General features: G+C 43.2%; 1 long non-coding RNA gene across 1 annotated transcript; it reads right to left on the bottom strand.

The window, feature by feature from the left end:
* Positions 1 to 255: 255 nt before the first annotated feature.
* LOC137544362 (uncharacterized) lies at positions 256 to 8,848 on the bottom strand. Its single transcript, XR_011025831.1, has 3 exons — positions 8,792 to 8,848; positions 3,667 to 3,795; positions 256 to 361 (listed from the first exon to the last, which is right to left on the bottom strand). It is a non-coding gene; the product is annotated as an uncharacterized lncRNA (long non-coding RNA).
* Between the last annotated feature and the right edge of the window lie 13,011 nt (positions 8,849 to 21,859).

The raw sequence follows: 21,859 nt of genomic DNA, 5'->3' as shown, positions 1-21,859 counted from the left end.
GATTTCAGCAGTGCATTTATGGAATAGATGAAGCTGGTTAGTGATTCAGATCACTGGCCTCTGCCTTTCACTGAAATAGCACGTTTAGGTGAACTAACCCTTTGACTTCTGAATGCCTCAGTGTTGGTTTCAGAATTACCATGCTCAACTCTTAATTTTTAAATTGGTCTAAATCCCAAACAGAAGCAGTAGATTTGGATTAAACTCCAACTCCAGGATTTATTTTTTATTTTAGTTTTGCATATCGTAGACAGGGAGAAAACCCTTAATTTTCTGATCACATGCTTCTCTAGGAATTCTTCTTAACATGGGCGACTCTTCTCCTCATTTGTACCTTTTTTTGTGTCTTGATGGATTCTAGCTGCAGAAATTAGTGTATTAAAACAGTATTAAAGTGTACCTGACACATTGCCAACAGAAGGTATTATACTTACCTGTGGCTTTCTTCAGACCCCTGTAGTCAGTCTGCTCTTCTGCTTTCCTGCCGGACCCCATCCATTGCACCTCTTCCAGCCAAGATAAAGTCCCCAAGTGAGCTAATTGGGTGATCACTGTGCCTATGTGGTCCCAGCCGTGCGCACCCCCGACTGCGCTTCCATGGCTGGGAGTGTTCAGTACACATGCAGTTCATTAAGATATGCAACTATTCTTGTGCAGAATGCTCCCGAGCGCAATTGGGGGTGGGGGTGAGCATGATTGGATTGCAGACTCCACTGCGGCGCAACCGAGGTGGCCAGACTATTGTAGAGGAAAGAAACAGACTACAGAGGGCTGGAGAAACCTTTGGGTAAATATGAATCTTTTTATTTGCGATCTCCCAGGTTTATTTTAAGGCTTCTTTATAATGAAAATGAAGCCCTGATTCAATAAACGTTTCTCCTGTGTTTTCTCACAGGATACAATTTCTTGCCTTATCTAAAAATACTTTTTTTTAGCATCTAGTAAGTCAAAATTATCCAAAATAAAATGCAAAAAGTAATATCAATCAACTAATTTTGAGTAATTCTTAGCTTGCAGAGGGCTATAAATATGACAACCCTACACAGAAATGTTCCCACTCACTGGACAACAATCTAAGTACGAACCAGATGAGAGGAGCTGTCAACAGGGCAAGATCAACTCAGTAGCTAACCTTTAAAGAGACTCTGTAACAAAATTTTCAGCCTTATTTCTTCTATCCTATAAGTTCCTATACCTGTTTTAATGTGGTCTGTCTTACTGCAGCCTTTCCTAGTTGCACAGTAGCTGTATTATCTCTGTTATATAATCTAATCTTCTTTCCTTTGTCAGCTTTGTCGGACTCAGGCACTCAGGCAGGAATGTGCTGCTCTGTTTGTGAGCCCTGCAGGCTCTGTATAAGTCACAGACTGAGCTTCTCTCAGCCTATCGTATGCTGGTTAGCAGCCATGTTTTATGTTTGTAAACACTGCCTAAAACTGGCAATTACAAGCCAGGATTGCAGCAGGGAGTGGCAGAAACAGCACAGAGGGGCCCAGGAGAACACAATGAATAGAATGGTATGCTTTTTATTGTAAGAATTTTAGAGTACAGATTCTCTTTAAAGGGTTCTTTTAATCAGGGCCGCCATCAGAAATTTTGGGGCCCCTCATACATCATCAGGCCTGGGCCCCTCCCCCCATTCTCACCCACTGGCTGCTGTTCCTGCCCATCTGATCTGTGCAATCAAGTCACAGAACACTGCCCACCAGCCATTGTGGTGCCGCCATTTTAAACAAGCCAGCCAGTAGGCCTGAACGATTTTAGGAGAAGATTGAATTGCCAGATTTCTGTCAGAAGTTGTGATTTAGATTCGATTCATGATTTTCGATACTTAACGATGGATCAGCACACCAATAGTGAGTATGAGTGCCCCCAGTATAGGTAGCCAAGTAGAGGTGCGCCCAGTATAGTTTAGCCATCTATAGGTGCCCCAGTAAAGGTCAGCCAGCTATAGGAGCTAGCTATAGGTTCCCCAGTATAGATAAGACAGTACATGTGCCTCAGTACAGGTTAGCCAATACAGGTGTCGCAGTACAGAGTAGCCAGTATAGGTGTTGCGGTACAGGTTAGCCAGTATAGGTGTCGCAGTATAGGTTAGCCAGTATAGGTGTCGCAGTACATGTTAGCCAGTATAGGTGCCGTAGTACAGGTTAGCCGGTATAGGTGTTGCAGTACAGGTTAGCTAGTATAGGTGTTGCAGTAAAGGTTAGCCAGTATAGGTGCCACAGTACAGGATTCCCCCCCTGCTGTGGTCTCCGCCCTCTCTCTCCCTCTCTTGTGATAGTGGGTGGCTGATGCTTTTACTCACTGTGCCTCTCGCCCCCACAGATAGCACCACCAGTTCAGTCCTCTATGTGTACAGTACCGGGGTGCAACTTGATGACATCATCAAGCCGCCCGCCCTGGTATCATAGACAGAGGAGGCCAGCGCTTGTGGTGCATTCTGCGCAGGCGAGAGGCACGATGAGTAACAGCAACGGCCGCCCACTATTGCTGCTGTGGAAGAAGGGGGGGTCAGCGCCCACTGCAGGGGGGGAGGAAGTAGTTAAAAAACCACAGCTTTAAAGGGTCATGTGATCATCAAGACTGGAATTCAAACAGAGATGGGGGGGGGGGCACACTCTAGTGTTAGTTGTCCCCCCTGATGGCGTCCCATATTTTAATGAATACAAGTATATGAACTTGGGTACTATAACTTAAAAAGTACTGAAAGTGCCGTTGTTGTCTCTTACCCTGTAAATGTTTTCTCTACCTAATCCATTCAGCTGAAAACTATATATGTATGTATCCGAAGCAAAGCATGCTATACTGCAGCTGTGCCCAGCCACTCTGCTAAGGACCTGTTTCCACTAGCCGCTGTGTGTGGCTGCGAGACGCACAGCAGCACTTCCTGGTCTGAGAATAAGCAGACAAATCCCAGAAGGCGTGCCATGCACGGCTATGGGATTCGCTGCCTCCCACACCAAAAAAATGCTGCAATGTCGTCTGAATCGCTAAGGCAAGTGATTCGGACGGCGGCAGTATTATCCCCACACGATTTGCTTGCAGGGAAACTCTGTGGATTCGGCCCTAACTCTTTCCTCAACCCCATCCTTCTGGTAAGTCATTCTGTCTGTGTGGGGGCTAGAAAGATAACAGTCACTCCCTTTTGAAGCTTTGTCTGTGTTCATGAGAAGGCTATGCAGATAAAGAGATCATCTTTAAAGCTCCAGGCTTATGGCTGTTTCACATTCTTTTTCAAACCTTGGATTTCTGTACTGTTAAAAGTGTTAGGACTACTTTCTATCCAAGGGACGGTTCACACGGATGTCTGCCAGCGTGTTGGCCAAATGCTTTTTTTGCAAGTGTGCAGAAAAACATTTGACTTCTTCTGGCACCTAACTGCAGTAATACTCACAATTTTTTTTTATCATTTTTAGTGGTTATCTATGTTACAGGTTGCTGCAGTATACTTTTAGTACAAAGGGTTTACATTTAAAAATTGTTATGAAAAAGCACTACAGTATGAATTCCACAATTCCTCTAAAACAAATAGTGACCTAACGAAATAAATCCACTACCATATAAAAACATGCATTTGCGCTCTATTTTGGCTTCAGCATTGCCCTTTATAAACTTGATTTGTTGATAGACAGCGCTCTGCAATAGAATTACAGTTAGACTCACCCAGCCTGTTTGACCACTGTGAGATTGGTCAAAGATCGCTCTGTAGTTGTCCAGTAGCAGGTTTGCAGGTTGCCTCCTCCGCTTCCCCTTGACTGTGCAGGTACCAGATGATACTGTTGCTCAGACAACCTGATTAAAACAGAGGACCTCGCATAGCATAATTCCGTTAGATAAAATACATTTTATTATAAAAATTCACTCACAAGTATAGCAACCTATAGCAAAATGGCAATAATGAGCGAGCGGGGAAGCATTACCTTCCTTCCTCTGCTTGTTTTGTGACTTCCTGCAATGCTGCCCTCTAGTTGGCGAGCAGAGGAAGGAAGGTAATTGCTTCCCCGCTTGCTCATTGCCATTTTGTTATAGCGGACAAAGCTGGAGGGGGAGTGGGGACGGGGGACCCAGGTGAGGGAAAGGGGCCAACCCCGCTCCCCGCCGCTGTGCCCTCTGCCCCCCTTCCTGGCTGCTTCCCCCTCAGGCATACCTGGAAGTTGAAACTGGATGACGTAGAGTGGAAGAGCAGGCAGTAGGCAATCCGGATCTCCCTCCATTTCTGTGTCTTTGTAGAGGGAGGTGCGTTTTTGCATTTGTTGTCACTACCCCTCCATGTATCCGGGCTCCGTGAAGTTCCAACCGGGGCCCGTGAAGTCCCGACAAATCCGGACCCTTCGGCTTTTTCAAGCCAGATCACCCACAGATCCAGTTTTTAATTGGGTGAAGATGGCTGCTATTTTTATCATTGGTATCCGTGGCTGCAGATTTGGTCCGGGCCCAAAAACGGAACCACGGATAAGTTTCAACAAGTGTGAACCGGCCCTTAGTACTTGTTGCCAAATTGAATGTGAGCAATAACAGAGGTCATACATTTCTTGTTGTTGGCCACCAGGTTTGCACACATCTCAGGAGGGATTTTAGCCCACACCACTTTGCATATCCTGTCCAAGTCAGTAAGTTTTTCAAGGCTTGTTTTTGGCAACTTGAATCTTTAGCTCCCTATACAGCATACATGTCAAACTCCTACCCGCGGGCCAAATCTGGCCCACGAAGCCATCAGATTTGGCCCTCGGTTGGTTTCCCCAGTTTACATTATGTTTGGCCCACTCTAGACCACCAGAGAAGCTATATTGGAAGGTAAGCCCTAGATCACCAGGGAAGCCATATGGAGGAGGAGGTAACACTAGACGCCAGGGAACTATATAGGAGAGGGAAGGGGGCCACTGGACACCAGGAAACTGTATAGTGGACGGTGAGTGGCGCTAAACACAAGAAAACTGTATAGGGTAGGGAGGACCACTAAACATCAGGGAATTGTATACATGAGGGATGATCACTAAACATTAGGGAACTGGATAGGGGAGGGGGGGTTATAAGACACCAGGGAACTTTATAAGGGAGAGAGGGGGCCATTAGACATTGAGGTCGGCCCGCGGCTTGATCCCAGAGCTCAATTACGGCCCACTTTGTATTTGAGTTTGACACCCCTGCTCTACAGATATTCTATTGCATTAAGGTTTGGAGACTGGCTAGGCTACTCTAAGACCTTCATGTTCTTCTTTGTGAGTCACTCCGTTGTTGCCTTGGCTGTGGGGTTTGCATCTTTGCCATGCTGGAATACCCATCCAAAATCCCTGCTTATGGAAAAAGGTGCTCTTGGCATCATAGGCTGCATTCCTTCTCTGAACACGGGGAGTGGAGTTGATGCCAGAGAGCTTCATTTTGGTCTCATCTGACCAAAATGAAAACACTTTTCACCCAGTTCAGTTCTTCTCTGGATCATTCAGATGTGGATAGGCAAACTGCAGATGGGCCTGTACATGTGCTGTTTAGAGCAGAGGGACTATGCAATCTATGCAAGATTAGATTCATTCACAGTGTAGTGTGTGTTACCAATTATTTTTTTATGACTATGGTCCCAGCTGCCCTGAGATCATTGAAAAGTGCCCCCTGTGTAGTTCTGGGCTGCTTCATCACCATTATCATGATGATTGCAACTCTACAAAATAAGGTGCCCCAGATTGAGGGAGATTGACAGTTATATTGTGTTTTTCCATTTGTGAACTATCACGCCAATTGCTGTCGCCTTTTTACCAAGCTGTTTGAAGATAGTCTTGTAGTACAATCCAGCTTTGTGCAGGTCTACAATCTTGTCCCTGACATCCTTGGACAGCTTTTTGCTCTTGGCCATGGTCAGGCCTGGATTTACATCACAGGAGCCTATAGGCACAGATGTCCTGGCACTTTAGATTTCACCCTCTGTGAACCTACAAACTCCTGCCAAACCGCACCGCAAGTGTGCTGGCTGGCCTGGTCACTTCTCCCTTACTTCCCTTGCCCGTCATTGCTACAGTTGTCCCTTAGCATTAAGTAGCCAGAGGTACCGTCAGTGTTAAGTAGCTAGTGGTGCCCCCAATTGAAGGGAGATCTCATCAGTGAAATGCCAAAATCTGTGTAAGTAACCTCTAATCTTCTATGATGTATTTTATACAAATCCTGTAACAAGCTGGGATTAGAGCATTCCCTTACACAGATTGCTCCTAATCTCAGCTCATTACCTGGACACATTGAAGACACTTGGGAGCCTCAAATCTTGCTGGTTGGTAGGGGATCAAATATTTATTTTACTCATTACAATGTACATCAAGCACTGACTTTGAGGTACTTGCGTTGTGAGGGTTCTCTTGTTGTTGTTCTGTCTCACACAGCTACAGTAAACCTGCTATTACAATTATAAACTGGTCACTATGTGGTCAGAGGGCAAACTAGAAAAATCAACAGGGGATCAAGTATTTTTTCCCCTCACTGTATCGCCTAAAAGCAATCAAGTTGCAAGTCTAAGGAGAAGGAAAAGCTAACCACCAGTGCGACAGAGGTTGTTCTGATTAGCTAGTGACTGTGTTAAATCTCCTTTTAATACTGCAAAATGATCATGTAAACACTCATCTGTAAATCTCAACAACTTTCAGGATTCCAATTTTCTGTAAATTGTCGTCATTAACCTAATAACCACAGCGTTTCATTCTTTCTCTTTTTTCCCTTCAGTTTTAAGACACAAAGCTGACATTTTTTTCACTCCTGGACTAATTAAAGCCATGCTGATTTATCCTTGAATGAAATCCAACATTTTCTCCCTGGAGCATAATATTTTTGCTTCTAGTTAATTGAATTCAATGTGCTGTTTATGATGTATTTTTAAGAACCTCTTAAATACAAACTTGGATTGCTCTGTTCATTAATTTTGAATTTCATCTAGTTGGAAACACAGTTTTATCTGTGGGGAAGGATGGTGGATATCAACTGGTAATTTTAATAAAAATCCAACTGCTTTTTAATAACTGGAGTTAAAAGGCAGTAGTTATTACTGCTAGCTAATTAAAACAATATGTTGTTAAACTGGTGTCTTTATAGCAATTGCCAAAAGCAACATTTTTCTATTTCATTTTTGTGCCTCCTAAGTATTTCTGTTAGCTACTGGAATCAGCATCTTCTTCTCAGTTAATTCCACTTCTTCCTCCGCAGAACGAACGTAATGACCAGAAGGATTTTAAAGTGAATCTGTTTTTTAATCTGTTTGCATTGGTGACTTAAAGGTGCACGCAGGGCCCTTCACATGTGTTAAAGAGTGTGCCATTTGACCTCTAACTTTTCATAAATTAAAGTGCATAACAGAGAACACAAATACAGTTAATACCTGTGTTTTGCTGGTACACTGTTCCCTGGCAGTGGGCCAATGTATACCAGTGATGCAGACTAACAGACTTCCTTTTGTCAATGGCGTAGCAATAGGGGATGCAGAGGTTGCGACCACACCGGGGTCCCTGGCCCAAGAGGGCCCACTAGGGGCTCTCTTTTGCTAATTTTATCAGCTTTTCATCGGTGCTCTACTGGTAATGAATTTGTGCAATGAATAGTGGAAATCCTTAACAAACTGTTACCTTACTCTGCTTACACCTCTTGGACATTGCAGCTGTCCTTGGAAGATTTTGGGGCTCCATATCATTTCAGTGCTTGGGCCCTGTGTAAATCTCGCACTGGGGCCCCAAGCTCCTTAGTTATGCTACTGTCACTTGTAGTACAGGAACTTGTGAATCTGGAATGCACTGCCCTTGCATAAGACCTTACGAAATATAGAGTTCCATAGCATCAACAATGTGGGTGAAGAAGAACTGTGTTTGCAGAAATAAACAGAAAAAAACAAAACAAAAGTATAAGTACTGTACTTGTGGTATCACTGTTAAATTGCATTCAGTTACAGATTTGCTCATAGGATGTAGAGGTTGGTTCTCTCAACAAGCAGCAATGACAAAGGTTCAGATTGGCCTTATTCTACTGGTGGAATTAGCCACTGACCAATAGTACAATATTGTTAATTTACTGATATTCTACTAGTGGCAATTCCCAGTGCCCCAATTACCGCACCGCCTTTTTTACATGTGCGCATATCATTCAGCAATGTAGTGCTGATTGTCACATTTATAAGTGGTCGATTACCCTGATCCCTAGGCAGCAGACCATAGGAGTTTGCTGGTCTGTATACTAGAAGAAGGGGCTTCATTGAAATGTATGGAGAAATAGTGCCCATGCACACATTTTCCTATTAATCACCAGGCACTGCACTGCTCAGTTAGCAGTCCATTTACATAATTTAGCAAGCTGTGTCTTAATGTTTAGGCTAAGAGCTCCTCTCTACCGCCCTATGGCCTCGATTCATCAAGACTTAGCAAATTTGTTAACAACAGTTTGGTAAAATACCGAATTTGCTAACTTCATTTCAGTATTCATCAAAGTTATCTACAGCTGTTAGCGAACATTCGTTAACGATTCGGTAACGATTCGGTAACGATTCGCTAAAACGGAAGAAAGTGCATTCATGAAAATGAAAGTGGGCGTGGTTTAGCGTTAAATTTAGGATTAGTTATCTCCTTCACTGCTCTGTCGTTATTCCTGTCAGAGTGTAACTGACAGAAAAGATGGAACCATTTGAAGTGGTTATGTATCAGCTAAAGGTGATGCAAAGGAGGCGAAGGGATAGAATGAGGTCAAGAATCATTTCCATACGGAAATTTAGACCCAGAATTATCTTGGATGATTATAGTGATGTAGAAGTCATCAATAAATTTAGACTTACCAGAGAATTGATATTTTCATTATATCAGGACATCGGTACTTCCCTGGAATCTTCCTGCAAGAGAACACAAGCAGTTCCAGGTTTAACAAAATTGTTGGCGGCTCTTCATTTTTTTGCAAAAGGCTCCTATCAAGCTGTGGCCGCTGAAATAGTTGGACTGTCGCAAGCCACATTTTCTCGATTATTGGTCCAAGTTTTATCTGCTATCCGTAATGTTGCGACCAAGTATATTTTTCTTCCCAGATCTCACAGAGAGTGGAATGAGGTAAAGCAGCAGTTTTTTAAAATTGCTGGGATGCCCAATGTCATGGGTGCTATTGATGGCACCCATGTCCCCCTAGTACCCCCTAAAGAAAAGGAAGCAATATATAGAAATAGGAAACAGTACCATAGCACAAATCTACAAGTGATCTGCAATGCTGACCTAATAATAATGAATGTGGTGACAGGGTTTCCTGGCGCGTGCCATGACGCGCACATTTTACGACAATCTGGAGTCTTTGATCTGTTTACTTCTGGTGAATTGTGTGGCGGTTGGTTGCTGGGTAAGTATATATTTAATAGTGTATATGGTTGTTAGTAGTTGTTTAATTTTATATAGATGTGCATATGGTTGTTAGTAGTTGTTTGATATCATAAAGATGATGATTAACCACTTGGCGACCGCCCACTACCGATGGGCGGCAATAAAGTGGCACCCCCAGGACCGTGTAACGCCGATCGGCGGTGGCTCCTGGGTGACTGGCTGGCCGGGGATCTCACGCTGGGATGCGCGCACATCCGCCGGCAATAAGCTCCGCCTGACCGCGTCGTCAACTCGCCGGCCGTTCGGAAGTGCCGGCGGGTTGTTAACCCCCGATCTGCCACATGTAAAAGCGTATAATACGCTTTGCAATGTATACAAAGCGTATTATACAGGCTGCCTCCTGCCCTGGTGGTCCCAGTGATCTAGGGACCACCAGGGCAGGGAGCAGCCCCCCTAGTACACACACCAGCACACTGATTCGTTCCCCCCTGATCGCCCAAAGCACCCCTCAGACCCCCCCTCTGATCACCGCCTCAGACCCCTGTTTACACCCAATCAATCACTCCGTCACTGTCGACGCTATTTTTTAGATTAGGCCTTAAACTGCCCCCTTGGGGTTCCTGATCATCCCCCCACACCCTCAGATCCTCCCCACCTCCCCCCTCATGTACTGTATACATCTATTCTCCCCTGCAATCATACACTGATCACCAATCACCCCGTCACTGCTACCCATCAGATTAGACCCTAATCTGCCCTTTGCGGGCACCCAATCAGCCGCCCACACCATCACATTGCCTACAGATCACCCCTTATCACCTCCCTAGTGCAATATTTACATTTGTTCTCCTCTCTAATCATCCCGTCACTGCTACCCATTAGATCAGACCCTAATCTGCCCCTTGCGGGCACCCAATCATCCACCCACAGACTCAGATTGCCCTCAGACCCCATCTGATAAACTTGCCAGTGCATTATTATTTATATCTGTTCTCTCCTGTAATCACCTACTGGTCACCTATCAATCACCCCACCACTGCTACCCATTAGATCAGACCCTAATCTGCCCCTTGCGGGCACCCAATCACCCACCCACAGCCTCAGATCGCCCTCAGACCCCCCAAATCACCTCCCCAGTGCATTATTTACATCTATTCTCCCCTCTAACCACACCTCCTGTTACCCCCTAGCACACCTACCCATCAGATCAGGCCCTAATTTGCACCGTGTGGGCTCCTGATCACTCAACCAAACCCTCAGATCCCCTTCCAATCACCTCCCAAGTGCATTGATTACATCTATTCTCCCCTCTAATCACCCCCTGAGACACCCATCAATCACCACCTCTCACCCTCTAGCTCTGCCTCTGGAAGGCGATTTAATTTTATGGCTCATTTTACTCTTTTAAAAATGTACTTATTTGTATGGTTTGTACTTATGTTAAATTTTAGTTTTTCAATCTAGTGCACGTTTTCTTTAGTTTTTTTGATAGGTTGTAATTTTTAATGTGCCTATTGAGTTAGTTATTCTGGCTTGCTGCTAGTTCGGCCTTGTTATTGCAGCAAGCCATTGCACAGAATGGTGAGAGGCCAAACCAGTAGCAAGAGGCAAGTTTTGTTCCTGTGGCACTACTGTGTAACTTTATAGTGTGGACGGCCCTCTACAAATGTCACCCTAGGCCTGTTTATAAAGTAGAACATTGAACCAGCATTCTTTTGGATACATTTGCTATAGTTTAGGTCTGAAGCCTTCAATGTGCAGTTACGATATGTTAAGGAATTTTTTTACCACCTGAGGCAAAGCAGTTCCTTCCCCCCCCTCACATAGGTCCCCTCTGGTCTGCGCTTCCCCCCCAGCAATTAGCACAGTGCACAGGCAGTGACGGAGTAGCGAGGACTTACGTTGGGTTCCATTGCTCGTTATTGCTTGCACTGCCGTCCACTGTACAGCATGTTGGAACACTGATGGAGGCGAGTCATTGCTTCCTTGCCCATTGCCTGTACACTGCACTAATAGTGCTGGAGGGGGGGGAGGGTAGGGTGGTCTGAGTCCTCTCCCCACCACTATGCACACTGGACCCCTTCCTGCTACACCCTCCAGCTTAGCAACCCCTTCCCCTGTAGCCAGGCAGGTGGCTTCCCCCCACTCCCTTCTGTGGCTAAGGAACCCGTCTCACCCTACCTCATGGGTGGCCAGGTGCTGTGTGCATTGACTGGTTGATAGTTGGTAGCTGTAGAATATAGTGATCCATTGAGTGATGTTTGTAGTGGACCATCCACACTACTATGTTATCGTGGATTACCCCAGATACGTCACTCATTTGTTACTACAGAGTAGGCCTTATGCCTTCTATGTGCAATGTCTCCTTGTCAGTTGCTATAGACCAACTGTCAGACATTTTTTGCACAGTTTAGCGACAGATGAGCGACGTCACCGTGTCAGTGTACGGTCACTTTCGTGTGAATGGTACGCTACAAGTGTCGCCCAAGGCCTGTTGACAGATTGTAAACATTAGAAGTAATGTTTTGGTCCTTGGTTGACATTTGTAGAGGACCATCCACACTACTGCCATGGGGACGTCACTGACCTGTCACTATAGAGTAGGCCTCAAGCCTAATGCATTTGCAATAACTGGCTGTCACAGTTGACTGCTATAGATCAACTGTGAGGCAGTCATTTCAAATAGATTAGGCCCGAGGCCCACTCTGTAGCGACAGCTGAGTGACGTCCCTGTGGTAGTGTACAATCACTCTGCTTTGTGAATGGTATTCTGCTAGTGTCGCCCAATGCTTGTTGACCGAGTACAAATGTCACTGAAGGAATAAAGATGGCTTTTTCTATGTATAGTGGAAAATCCACAGTGGAAGGTGACACTAGACTGCCACGGGGACATCACTCACCTGTCGCTATAGAGTAGGCCTCAGGCCTAATTTATTTGAAATGACTGGCTGGCAGTTGGTCTTCAGCAACCGTTAGGCTGTAATTTTAAATAGATTAATGTCTGAGGCCTACATTGTAGCGACAGGAGAGTGACGTCCCCGTGGCAGTGTACGGTCACTCTGTCGTGTGAATGGTACTTGAGAAGTGTTGACCAAGGGCTGGTGCTAAATTCAAGATTGGAACAAAAAGCAACAGGCCTTGTCTGTCAATATGGTTGCTGTTATAACACTGTCACAGGCACTTCAGTTACATCTTGTTGCATAGTGATTCTCTGGACTGCTGTTTAATAAATGGCTGACTTCATCTCTTTTAAATCTACATTTTGCACAAATCAATTGTTAAAGTTGTTTTTGTGTACATGTTGTACCTTTTTAAAAATAAAAAAAATGTTTTTCTTAATAGGAGATTCTGGATACCCATGCCTGTCGTGGCTTTTTACTCCTGTTTTGAGACCAAAAACTTCTAGTGAGATGAAGTATAATGTTTGTCATTCTAAGACACGTGTTGTTGTAGAACGCACCTTTGGTGTATTAAAAGGACGGTTCCGTGTCATTTCTTTATCAGGAGGGTTTTTAAAATACTCTCCAGAAAAAGTAGCAGACATATTTCTCGCCTGTTGTGTCCTCCACAACATCGCAAGAAAAGGAGGATTGGAAGTTTGGGAACCTGCAGAAGATGATCCTCAATACACTGTCCCACCTGAAGTGGTGGATTGTGAAACACCCGGAAATGGAGTTCGAAATCAATTTATTCAAAATTACTTTTCATGTAAGTTGCTATTACATCTGACTCTTTAGTGTCCCATACACTGGTTAATGTCTGCTAGTGATCGGCCACAAATTGATGCAAGATTTCAATTGATTTGATAGGATAGTAAATTTAGGTCAATGTGCTGCTGGTAGCAGATCGTTGACCCATAGAGTTGCTTTGGATATAATGGTGCATTAATGAATTTAGTTTACTTTTCAATAGATTCTATTCAGAAATCTTGTCATGTTATTCTATTGGGGGACACATATCAGATTTCTGTCAGATTTGACTTGAAAGGAATCTGATGGTTAACTCTGTTGCAAATCTCTCAGTGTATGTATAGGGTAATGGGGGAAAAAAAAACACAGACACCGGGAGCCCAAATTGTGCAGTATTATATCAGAGGTAGACGGATAAAGAATTTGAAAAGGGAATACTGACAAAGGTGGGTTGCACACGGGGAAACCGACCACTTCAAGCAGGTGGAGTGTCTTATACCTGACTCCACTCCGGTATGCCAGCAATCCTGGAGGCGGTCGCTCTCTTGGTAAAGAACCTCATGCACTCTAAAACTATGATGTGGTGTGGATTCCACCTCAAGTATGGTGCATAGGACTCCCCTCACTGGAACGTGGGGGGGGAGGTGGGGTATGGAGTAGGACACAGAAGGGAGTGAAGAGGCGCCCAATTAAGTATAAAAAAAAGTTAAAAATAAATTAAGGTTGAGGTGGCTTACCTCATAGACGACAACTCACTTTGAGCAGAAATATTTATTAATAAGCACAGGCAACGAGTTTCGTAGGATCTAGCCCACTTCCTCAGGCCACTGTAGTCTGATAGCCGCAATCGGGACACCTCAAGTGCAGCTATCAGACTGCAGTGGCACTTTGTTTGGCCTGAGGAAGTGGGCTAGATCCCACGAAACGCGTTGCCTGTGCTCATTAATAAATATTTCTGCTCAAAGTGAGTTGTCTGAGGTAAGCCACCTCAACCTTTTAGTTTTTAGGGTTAACTTTTTTTATACTTCATTGGGGGCCTCTTCACTCCCTTCTCTCAGTGTATGGCCATATTAACCTTTGTTTTCATAACCAACTTCAAACTGTCATGATATTGAAACATTGTTATTGAACTGTAAAATATCACAACTTTTTTTTTTGTGCACGTAACATTATGCTGGGAATACATGACTATCCGGAACTATGTAGGTGGCTCGATAGATAATTTCCAACTTGTCCAATCTCCTGTCCCATCGTTTCGCTGCTTTATTCTGCATTGACGTCAATTCAGAAAGATATGAAAAACGAGTGGAAGAGAAAAGATTTGCCTGCGTAATTGAGCGGGGAATTGATCAAACAGGAGAATTGAATGTCAAAATCAAGCCATGTATTCCCAGCATAACGCATTCTTCTAAATAAAAGCAGAGCGTAAATATACTTTTTTCAATTAACATTCTTTTAAAACCAAAATGTAATTTTTTTTTTTAATAAAAAACAATCAGGGTTGCAAAACAACATTTTATTTCTTTAAAACAGTAATGGAAGCAATTTGTCGCCTTAAAAGAGTAGACATTGGTGGTATCACATTCCTTCCCCCCCTCCTCCAAAGAAAGAAAACAAAACAAAAACAAACGAACCAAAAATCAATCAAAAAACGCTAAAAGTGCACCACTTATGTGCATTAACAACAACACATTGGAATGGTGGCAGTTTCATCATTGTGAATTTTGTTATTGTTGTTATTACTAGGTGCACTAATCAAAACCAGTTTAAATTGTTTACATTTTAAAGGACACATCCAAGTTTAAAAAAAAACAGAACAAAAAAAAAAATCACTTACCTGGGGCTTCCTCTATCCCGTTGCAGCCGTCCTGTTCCCTCGTCGCATGTCCGGTGACTCCTGGTCTTCCTCGTGGGCGCAATCGACTTTGCCAGTTTAGGTTCCGGGTCGGTCTCTTCTGCACTACACTGTGCGGGTCATGCGGTCCGGCCATTGACATCTGGACGGTAATGCGTAGGCGCAGAAGTACTGGGTCTGCGCAGTACCTTCCAGATGACATCGACTGGACCACATGATCCACACAGTGCAGCGCAGAAGAGGCCGAACCGGAACCCGACCTGGCAAGATCGACTGCGCCAGTGAGGAAGATTAGGAGCCACCGGACATGCGGTGAGGGAACAGGACTCCTGCAACGGAATGGAGGAAGCCTCAGGCAAGTTTTTTTTTTTTTTTAAACTCTTGAATGTTTCCTTGAACAATGCAATTTATTTGCATTGTCTCATAGTACTCATTGGGTCAAGAGACAAGGTAATGTACTCCAGACCGGCTTCTACACTTCACCAGTCCTGTAGGTGGCAAGTTCAGTTATGTGCGTTGCAGAGAAAGTGATGCACTTGTCTTACTAGCTGGATTTAACATTTCAATTCAAAATTGTACTAACTGCCACTATCGTGAATTCACGTGTTAGAACTAATAATTTTCAAAAAATTATTTTGAAATTCTGAAATACTACCAGGGTTAAAATTTAAATAAAGGTTTGTAGTATACATGTAGAGCGAGATGTCCTGAAGCTTACCACTCCTTCCTGTTCTCTTTCATGTCCCCTCCGGTACCTATAATTGTCCTGTGGTCCTGTCCTCCTTAGGAATTGGTTGCAAATTACTACAACTGCATTGTCAAGGCGGATCACGTACTACTGTACATAACAGTGTCCAGAAGCATTTTACACATATGTATGGTGTACATTGCTCCCAACCACACTTGTGTGCTGTAATACACCAGTAGGCTGGCCAATGCATTGCACTATCAAATATTGCTGTCAATTTTCATGTAAAATGTTGTCTCTGTATAATACCATCCCGTTTCTGGAATCGTAGCTGGAATGTTGTATTCGATGTTAAAATTAATGCTTCTCTGCTGCGCTCTTCAATTTATGCAACCTATGACAAGTTGAAATTTGACATAATGTTACTGTTTAGACTAATCTGAGCTTCTGAAGTGTTCACCCGTGCAGTGAACAAGGGCACTTGCTGACCATTGTGTGCCCCCATTTGCCCCTCCTCCCCCATTCCGGGCAATAGACCTGCTTAACAGATCAACTCCACTGTAGTGAATAGGTAGGGTATGCACTTTTGATCATACACTCGTCTTCTCAAACGTGCCCTGTGGACAGTTTTCCACAATAACATGTTATTCAATCTTGAAAATTTAAGACTTTTTAAAATATCATGGTACGCATTTAACTCATACACCTCTACCTGCTATTAAGGTTACACTTACTCAGCACTTAGCTTGTAAAGAGCGTGTCTCATATTTAGGGTAAATATTCATCCCCTTAGTGAGTTTTTGCTTTGTACCACAGCAGCACATTGAAGTCGCTAAAGGGGCTAGACATTTACCTTAAAAATAATTTGACACTATTTACAATCCCTGGGGTTTGTAAATGTAACTGATCACAGGCAAAGGCTTATGTGTTTAATGCGTACCATGCCATGATATTATGTTTTTATATGTTCTAGATGGAACAAAATGGTATAGTGTAAACCTGGACGCCGTACATGATCAAAAGCACATACTCTAACTATTCACTACAGTTGAGTTTATTTTGTGAGCAGGTCTATTGCACAGATATGAAGTGTGGTCACACAATGGTCAGCAAGTGTGCTTGTTCACAACACGGGGGAACAATTAGGAAGGTTGGATTAGTCTAAACAGTGTAACGTTATGTTAAGTTGCATAAATTGAGGGCATTATAGAGAGAAAAATTGACTTTTATGCATGCGCAATGATGTACGACTAAGTCGACCTGAAGATGGTGTCTGAGGGTAATTACAGATACCTGGAGTGAAAAAAAACAGGGAGGAGGGGGTAAGCTGTAGTGCAACTCATCATAGATGTCTGTTCTCAGTATTGAAAGTCTTACTTTTACCTGTGGTATCATGTTAATAAAGCCGTAACCTTGTGAAAATTGGTAAAAACAACAACAAATTGTCAACATGACAAAACAATCTGCAAATGACAGATTTAAAACCTACGTAAATTGGTTGATTAAATATAACTAAAATTCCCCTTAATTTAAAGAAATGCTGTGGGGGGTGAAGAGAAGTTGAACTTACCCGGGGCTTGTAATGGTCCCCCGCAGACCTCGTGTACCCGCATAGCCACTCACTGATGCTCCGGCCCCGCCTCTAGTTCACTTTTGGAATGCCACACTTTAAAGTCTGAAAAAATACCAGCATTGCCGTGTCCTTGCTCCTGCTGATGTCACCAGGAGCGTACTGCGCATACACAGACCATACTGGACCTGGGCAGTACACTCTTGGTGACATCAGCGGGAGCGTAGACACGGCGTTGTAGTGGTTTTCAGACTCTAAAGTCTGAAATTCCAGAAGTGAACCGGAGGCGGGTCCAGAGCATCGGTGAGCGGCTGCATGGACACAGGAGGTCTGCCATGGACCTTTACAAGACCCCGTTAAGTTCAACTAATTGACAACCCCCCCCCCCCCCCCCGACAATTCCTTTAAATAGAAATCAGAAGCATTTGTAAGATCAGGTAGTACTGAAAAGTTTACATTGTTACCCAAACAATTATTTCAAATAATAAGTTGACCTTTTTATTTTAATGGAGAGGGAAAACCTAGTTGTTACAGATATGAGTAGAGATATTTGAAATAGGATTTGTTTTTAATTTACTTAGTTTAGGTTGAGAAACAATTTAGCCTTTCAGAATGAAGAGTTTTTCTAATATGTTCTTTGTTACATAGAGCTTAGTTGGTGTAAGTTGACATTTCCCAGAGTATAAAGAAATATTGTAATAAAAATACTCTTAAGTTTAATGTTATATTTTACTTTACAGTGGGGTTTTAATTTGAGTATAATTAGGACTACATTTGTAAACCATTTTTTTTTTGTAATGAGAGAAGTGTGTCTTACTCACACCTTATAAGTGAAACTACAACTTAGCATATTTCTAACTTTCAAGCACTTATACCAAGTGCAAATTTTTCATAAAACGTGCTTTGAACCCCCAACTGGGCCTTTATGTTTATTCAATGTATTTTTTGCACTATGATCGGGCACATGAACTGATTGTCAAGTGATAGGCTATTTTTGAGGCCATTCAAAAAGATGCAAGGAACATGTGCATGAAAAAATACTATGTGCATGTAAAATACAAAGTAAATCAGGGCTCAGGGAGAGCTATACAAAATATGTATACTTGGAATGACTGTAATTATGTTAATTATATATGTTACACTAGAAGGAGAAAGGTCTTAAGTTATACTTCAAAAAAACAACAACAAACATTTGGTTAAAGGAGATAAAATCTACTACATTGACATTAGTGGTTGATGACGTGTTCAATTTGTCTCTTACTTCAAATTTGGACTCCTTGTATTATTTTCAACTTTCCTTTCAACACAAAAAAATAATTTACTCAAAATTCTGTAATACAATTATGCTACTGTATTGAGGAGCAGGGATGGTCTCAAATTAGTCTTCGGGTGATCCGTATAGTTGCTATCTGGATTGCACCTAGTAATGTGGGGGGGGTCAATCTTACCGGTCTGACGTCTTTTTTGTCCGTCCCTTGGCGCCTCCCATGATGCGGTCCAAGTGGCGCTCAAGTGACTACAAACACTTCCTCCTTCTGGATTAATGGAGGAAATGTTTGAAATGACTTGACGCGCGTGGGAGGTGTCGAGTGACGGACGACGAAGGCGTTATACAAGTAAGCTTAACCCCCCCACCAACATTACTAGGTGCAATCTGGATAGCAACTATCCGGATCACCCGAAGCCGAATTGTAGCCCATCCCTGTTGAGGAGTACTATCAATTTGTACATTTTTTTTTCCTGTTAATCAACATTATTATGAAAACACTGTTGATCTATATTAACAAGGAAGTATATGGTTGAACTACATGTTTTTGTAAATTTTGTTTTACAGAGCCTAAGTATGGAATACTGGTTTACCCGTAATCCAGCTTGGAATGGAAGAAAAATAAAATTATCTATTATAATAAAATGTGTATCAAATTCTGTGTTTTTGGGTGGACAGTAGAATCTGGTATTTTCAGAAGCTGTACATACTTCTAATTGTTAGGACATTTTTAACAAATTATGTAAGTTTCCTTGTTTTTTTGCCCATTTCTTCTTCTCATTGAGTAAATAAACACTGCATATGAAATTACAGCAGTGTACTTGCACTGTTCGTTATTTTGATTCATATTACACTGAGTATTGAAGGAACAATATTACAAATAAATTGTAAAAATTACCTTGTTTTTGCCTATTCCTTCTTATTGACTAAGCACTGCCTATGAAATTACAGCAGCATACTTCTACAGGTCGTTATTTTGTTCACTGTAATGAGTATTGAAGGACCACTGTTAAAAAGTGTGAAAATTTAAAAATACATGTAAGAACCAAATAATAAAAAGTACATGTCTGAGTGATACATTAATATTTTCCTATGTTGCTGTCACATATGGCCCATTCACACTAGCAGCGCTTTTCTGAGGGCTTTGTAAATAACACTTTCTAAAAATCGATAGCACTCATTTTCATTACAATCACGGATAAAAATTTGTGATACAGATCGTATGAAAATTCACCACGATTTCATAGTTACGTATGTGTAAAATTTGTACCACATTTTTAATAAAAGTGAATGTGAGCAATGTTTAAAAACTATTAAATCAAAAAATAACTCACAAGGCTTCTAGTGTGAAAGGACTCTTACATTAAATAGTAGAAATCTGACAGAACCAACACGTTTTGGGCTACCCCATCTCATCATGGGGTAATGTTATGTTTTTTTTTTTTCAAAAGCAATTATTGAATGGCAAATGTTACGTCCACCTACCAAAAAAAATGCACATTGAGCAGTGAGTTTGGCCAGCATCATTGTATAAATTCTTTTCATTAAGGGTCTTTATAAAAAGTTACAGCCTTGTTAAGAATCCCCCATAAAGAGATCAGAGCCGGGGCAAGGTCCACCGTCAACAAGTGCCCAGCATCCCCCCCCCCCCCCCCCCGGCGATTGCGCATTCTCAAACTACAGACAGCAGATCTTTAAAATCCTCAAAGAAACTCGCACAAAGTACCACGATCGCTTGAACGTTGGAACAAGCTTGTAGAGTATTGACACGTTAGGTGAGTACATAGCTTAAAGAGACTCTGAAGTCTCCAAAATATGAGGTTTTTACCTTAAAAACCTCATTAACATTATTGCCTCTCTTAAATTGCCGCCTCCCCGTGGCTGAAAACACCCTAAACCACCCCAAACTCGTCCAACAAAATCCACAACTTTCTTGGTTGTGGATTTTGCTGCCGCCTCTATGCGGAAGGAGCCCAGAGAGTTTGGGGTGATTTAGCGTGTTTTCAGCCACGGGGATGCAGCGTTTTAAAGAGAACCCGAGGTGTGTTTAAAGAATGTTATCTGCATACAGAGGCTGGATCTGCCTATACAGCCCAGCCTCTGTTGCTATCCCAAACCCCACTAAGGTCCCCCTGCACTCTGCAATCCCTCATAAATCACAGCCGTGCTGTGAGGCTGTGTTTACATCTGTAGTGTCAGTCTCAGCTGCTCCCCCGCCTCCTGCATAGCTCCGGTCCCTTCCCCCGTCCCTTCTCTCCAATCAGCAGGGAGGGAAGGGATGCAGGCGGGGACTGGAGTTCTGCAGGAGGCGGGGAGAGCAGCAGACTGACACTATAGAGATAAACACAGCCAGCTCTGATAAGCTGTTTGTCAGCAACAGTGGCTGTGATTTATGAGGGATTGCAGAGTGCAGGGGGACCTTAGGGGGGTTTGGGATAGCAACAGAGGCTGGGCTGTATAGGCAGATCCAGCCTCAGTATGCAGATAATATTCTTCAAACCCACCTCGGGTTCTCTTTAAGAGGGGCAATAATGTTAGCAAGGTTTTTAAGGTAAAAACCTCATTTTATGAAGACTTCAGAGTCTCTGTAAAGGATACATCTGACAAATTAAAAAAGAAACAGATTTACTTACCTGAGTCTTCCTCCAGCCCCTGAAAGCCTGTGTGTCCCTGGGCGCAGCTCTGCTCCCAGTCCATCTATTGGGGCCCCCTCAGTAGCAAATGCTGAACTGGCAGGTCAGCATCCATTGCGCAGGCGCCCATCTGATCTGCTTGCTATCAAGCTCCCATTGCCGGGAGTATTCTGCACTGGCGGAAAAGTCCTGCATCTGCACAGAACGCTCCCGGTGACGGGAGCTTGATAGCAAGCAGATTACCTGTGTGCTGCTACAGAGGGGACCACAGGAGTCGGGCTGGAAGCGGAGCTGAGGGACTCAGGCTCAGAGCCAGGGGCGGAGGAAGGGCCTACCCAGGTAAGGGAATTTTTTTTATCATGTTCATCAGATGTATCGTCCTGTCAATCATGGATAATATTAGTGTGTCTGTCATCAATCATGTCACTCAAGTGTCTGCTATCCATGGTTTAGATCAATGCACCTTATTTTGGTGTTAAAGAAATCATGAGTTAAAAATTTAGCTTTACTCACCTGGGGCTTTCTCTGCTCTCCGCCACTGTCCCGGGTTCCCCGCACGGTGTAGAGAACGACCTCCAGGTCATCGTAATTTCGCCTGCGTGAAGCGCCGCTGTCAATCATGGCCACAATGTCCGCTGTGCAGAACTACTGTGCCTGCGCAGCGGATATTGTGGCCATGACTGACCGTGCGGGGAACCCGGGACAGTGGCAGAGAGCGGGGCGGAGAAAGCCCCAGGTGAGTAAAGTTAATTTTTTACCTCATGATTTCTTTAACACTAAAATAAGGTGCATTGTTCTAACCCATGGATAGCAGACACCTGAGTGACATGATTGATGACA

The sequence above is a fragment of the Hyperolius riggenbachi genome, chromosome 2, assembly GCF_040937935.1.
Source record: "Hyperolius riggenbachi isolate aHypRig1 chromosome 2, aHypRig1.pri, whole genome shotgun sequence".
NCBI classification, from domain to species: domain Eukaryota; kingdom Metazoa; phylum Chordata; class Amphibia; order Anura; family Hyperoliidae; genus Hyperolius; species Hyperolius riggenbachi.
The sequence above is the reverse complement of the archived record's forward strand: the minus strand, read 5'-3'. Positions and strand labels throughout refer to the sequence as shown.